At 38.0% G+C, this 5000-nt stretch overlaps 1 protein-coding gene across 2 annotated transcripts in view; it reads left to right on the plus strand.

The window, feature by feature from the left end:
* Positions 1 to 5000, plus strand: part of LOC144962696 (neurocalcin) — a 233048-nt gene that overhangs the window by 107066 nt on the left and 120982 nt on the right. Inside the window, exon 2 of one of the 2 annotated variants that reach the window (XM_078895852.1) lies at positions 4722 to 4776. The gene's annotated coding sequence lies outside the window, so the exon portion shown is untranslated. Of the gene's footprint in view, positions 1 to 4705; positions 4777 to 5000 lie in introns of those variants that run through there. The other variant, XM_078895853.1, reaches the window with a different exon arrangement.

Consider the following 5000-nt stretch of genomic DNA (forward strand, 5'->3'; position numbering starts at 1 on the left):
AAAAAAAAAAAAAAAAAAAACAACATAAAACAAAATTTCGTGGGTTTATTTTGGACAAGTTGGAACGCAAAACAAGTATAAGATTTTCTGACGAGATAGATCTCCTGCCAACTTATCGATTTTGAAGAGAAAATGTTGTATCCAATATGTAAATAAGTCGCTTAACTCAGAGAGAGAGATTTTTGCTACTTTTCAAAATGTGGAAAATGTATTAAAAAATGAGCATGTAGTTAGATAGTTTTATTCAACTACCATTAACATGTAAAAACATAAGCTCTGAAACTACGCCTATAATTTGTTTCAGGAAAATGTAATAAATAGGCAAGGGGTAAAAGTAAACCGGGTAAACTATGGATATAGTCGGTGTTAGGGTTGAGTGAGTTAATCAAATTTCATTAAAAAGAACACCAGGACAGAACAGATCAGAATGACCTGACTCGGTTGTAAATCATTGTAAATCTCAACTTGTGCCTTGTGATTCTTTTCAAACCTGGTGGAACAATTTTGATTCATAAACGATAAACAAGATATTTTTGATTCATACGATAAACACGATCTTTTTTATTCATAAGCGATAAACACGATCTTTTATCCAGCTTTTAACATGTCACGTATAGACAGTATGCGCTTGCCTAAGAACATTGCCATCCGGAAGTATAACGGACCAACACACAAAACTCTGTGTAACTTTGTACGTTTATAGTCTGATTAATACAGTTTAGTGAGAATGACTTATAAACGCGGATGGCAAAAAACAATAACAAAGACCTGAGTGACGTCAATTTCGAACTGTCTATACAATCTGGAAAATGGTTATAACATGTCACAGAAGTAATCGTTCAGAGCCATTCGGTTTCTATTTTCTATAGTGTGAAACGGACAACAGCAATTTCTTCTATCCTTTGGATAGGACACTAGTCTTTCGCGAGTACAAACTCTCCGCCAAACAGATTCAGCTACCCATTCACTGCTGGGTGGACGGAGGGAACATAAAATATCTCTGCTGCACATAGCATCGATCTTGGTCCCTTTGCGTGTGAAGCAAGTGCTCTACCAACTGAGCCATCGAGACCCTCCACGTGTCTTTCATCTGTCGATTAAAATAATCCCAACTGTCAAAATTTCAGCGTGTCTCATTTCAGTTGATTAAAATTAGTTCAACCTTGTCAAAATTCTTAAACGTGTCTAAAGCGATTTATAAAGTTGAATAGAGCAGCTGAAAATTCCAGACATGCAACGTTCGCAGCTCAAAACACTTCTTGAATTGTGCGGCTATGTGGTCTAGTTGTATGACACTCGCTTTCAGATCGGAAGGTCCTGGGTTCGAGCCTCGCTCGCTCGGTGCATCGTTGAGTCCTTGGAAAATTGCTCTTTACTCACATTTTTTCATCGTACTCAGGTGTAAAATGAGTACCTGGCCTTTAACAGCGTTGTCCCTGTCTGGAAAAACATTTAATCTCGCCTAACAGACGCCATGTCTCGTTCTACATGTTACGTGTTACTGTTGATTAGAGACCCTTTGTAAAGCGCTTTGAGCACGTTTAGTGGATGTTGGGCTATGCAAAAGCTCAAGTTTCAGAGATCGGCAAGACCATGGTTGGAGAAAATGACTTTACTTAGCCTGTGTTTACATCGTTCCTCAATATCTATTGCACCCGGGATCGATCTCGATCCATTTGCGTGTGAATAAAGTGCTCTACCAACTGACCTTTCTGGACTCCCTGAGATGTTTAAACCCTGGAATATTCTTCTTATCCCCGTATGAATTAAAGGAATTAAATCTGGAATATTACCGTAACCACATCCTGCTGGATCCGTCAACTCTGACAGATATGAAATTAATTTTTAAAATATATTAAATAAATAAAGTTTTTTTTCTTTCAATACAGGGAATAGGGAATGAGATTAGCGGAAGAGTAGCGTCCCTTGATTGGACGTCACCTTACAGAGAGAACGTCAATTTGGTTTTGAAGTGTCTCAAGCCGCTTTCACCGGAAGCGAGGACGAGAGACGCATGCGGACAACCAACATGACGTTCTCTCTCTAATAACTTTTCCGCCGGTGACGTCACATACTATGGGTGACGTCCAATCAAGGGACGCTACTCTTCCGCTATTCTCATTCCCTATATTATTCTTTAATGCTTATCCCGATAAAGGCCAAGGTGACCTAGCTGTCAGCGTCTCAAAGTGAGAAATATCATGGGCTAAGTGTCTTACTTAAAGAAAAAAAACTTGAGATTTTCTATAGCGCAATATCTACTAAACGTGCTCAAAGCGCTTTACAAGGGGTCCATGGCCAACAGCAACATCTAACACGTCAGACGTGACATGGCGCCTGTTAGGCGATATTACATTGTTTTTTTTTTCGGACAGAGACAACGCTGTTAACGGCCAGGTAATCATTTTACACCTGAGTACGTTGAGAGCATGTGAGTAAAGAGCCTTTTCCAAAGAATCAACTATGCGCCGAGCGAGCGAGGCTCGAACCCAGGACCTTCCGATCCGAAAGCGAGTGTCATGAATAGGTTACATGTTGACTCATAAAGTGGCATAACTATTTTCGTAGCCGGATACATAGGCAGATTCTTAGGATTGACATACTTTTACTTATTGCCGATCGCCCACTAATCTTCGGACTGGGATGCTTGGCAACTCTTCTCTAATTTGTTGAGTGAGTTCTTTCCACTGATGACGGTCTGCTGCGATGGATCTCATGTGTTCTAAATCCTTTTCACATCTCAATACTTGAGTGTCATCTAGGCGCTTGAGGTCTTTATTTATCGTAGTGTATAATATGCTTGTTGTAGATCTATCTGCCTTTGCGTTTGTTATGTCCGCTTGGTGTAAAGAATAACGCGATTGCCTTATTAGCTAGAATATTTCTGTCTCTCCTTAAGATATGTCCAAATAGTCTCCATCGTGTGTCCAAAATTTGAGTCGATGGCGGTATTTCTTCGCATTTTATGTACAGCGATTTGTTAATTTGGTTTTTGGATTTACCGGGCGTAAAAGAACGAGAATGGATGATCTTTATTGACTTTATTGTATTAAATGCGGCTATGTGGTCTAGTGATATGACACTCGCTATCGAATCGAAAAGTCCTGGGTTCGAGCCTCGCTCGGCGCATAGTTGATTCCTTGGACAAGGCTATTTACAAACATTTTCTCACCGTACTCAGGTGTAAAATGAATATCTGGCCGTTAACAGCGTTGTCTCTGTCCAAATTTTAAAATGTAATATCGCCTAATAGACGTCAGGTCTCGTTCTTTATGTTACGTGTTGCTGTTGGTCAGGGACCCCTTGCAAATTCGTAGTTTTCAGAGGGATGAAATAGAATCACTAGAATTAACTTTACAAACTAATATTTTATATTTTGAAAATATCAAATTAAGAAATTAAGAAGCAGGCACCAGTGTAAGATGAAGATCAGAAGGTCTGAGGTTCGATCCGCAGTCGAGGTAGATTTTTTGGGGTATGGTTTTGTTCTTATATTTTTCTTTCTTGCTTTGTCTGGTACTTTTCATACACACTTGTTCAGATCTTTATCTAATATTTTACACTTATCATTATTAAATATGCCTTCAAAACCCTGAATAGATGATTTGTGAACACCAACGTTTTCTTTTTAACACATTGTATTGAATCAAAAATGTTTACCTATTTGTTTCTGCCAAAAATTAGTATTTTTACGAATTGTGTGTTCGTAAGGCAGCTCTGGTGTTGCGTGATCGGTGATTTAGATCCCTGCACATCTCGTACTGACTTTGTAAACACATCGAACTTATCATTATTAAATATGTCTTTAACACTTTGAATAGATGCTTTGTGAACACCAACGTTAGCACATTGTATTGAATCAAAAATGTTGACCTATTTTATTTCTGAAAAAAATCGGTATTTTTACGAATTTTTCGTTGTGTTAAGGCGGGTCTGGTGTTGCGTGATATGTGATTTAGATCCCTGCACATCTCGTATCGACTTTGTAAACACATCGAACTGTATTGTAAAGAGGGATTTCGAGTTGTATAATTTGGCGAGATGACATTTTTATTGCTTGCTGTCGAGGCGGGCCTCTTCTTGACTTTCTGCTCTCAACAAATTATTTATTGACATAATAAGGGAACCTAATAAGCTTTTATGACTTTGCTTAAATAATCCATTGTTTAACTCCTCGTGAACGGGAGAGAATTTCTTTCATAAATAAAAAAGATGTTATTTATTCAGTTATATATCTTAATTATTTTGATGATTTAAACCTTTTCACAAAGAACTCCTCAAGGACGAAAGAGAACAAATACATTTTTAAAAAATTTAATTTGGCCAAAAAAAATAATGAAATCTCAATATTGAGGAGAGGTTTTGACAAGATTGGGGAGAGAGAGAGAGAGAGAGAGAGAGAGAGAGAGAGAGAGAGAGAGAGAGAGAGAGAGAGAGAGAGAGAGAGAGAGAGAGAGAGAGAGAGAGAGAGAGAGATTTTTAAGGATGAACTTTTAAAATGCGTTGTTTGTTTCTTTTTGCGCTTGCTTGTGTTTTGACGGGTTTTTAAGAATAGTTTTGCTGTTGTTCAGAAGCGGGGGGGGGGGGGGGGGGGGGGGGTTGTTGTGTCTTTTCTGTTCTTTCTTTTTTTTTTTTCTTTATTTCTTTTTTTTTTCTTTTTTTTTTAGTGGGTCAGAATAATTTCAATTTTTACTTCGTCATTTTCTTTTTAACCTTCACAGGACTAAAGGCAGGAGCTACTCTGCTTTCGGCGTGTCGGTACTAACATAGCCTGTGGTAAGTTATCTTTCTCAAGAACCTTTTTATTATTAGTGACCCTTCTCCTCAAAACGGTATTAAGTCGGAATGGTTAAGATGGTGAAAATTGAATTTATAGCCAGAAATATCAGACTAATGTTGAGTTTGTATGTTTTATTGAGGAGAATGGATACCATATTTAGGGTGCTATTGCCAACAATTTATATTTTTGACCAGTTTTAACATTTAATTCGCCTTTTCAG

Source organism: Berghia stephanieae, chromosome 1 (assembly GCF_034508935.2).
Source record: "Berghia stephanieae isolate SIO BIC M18660-M18661 chromosome 1, UCSD_Bste_1.3, whole genome shotgun sequence".
Lineage (NCBI taxonomy): Eukaryota > Metazoa > Mollusca > Gastropoda > Nudibranchia > Aeolidiidae > Berghia > Berghia stephanieae.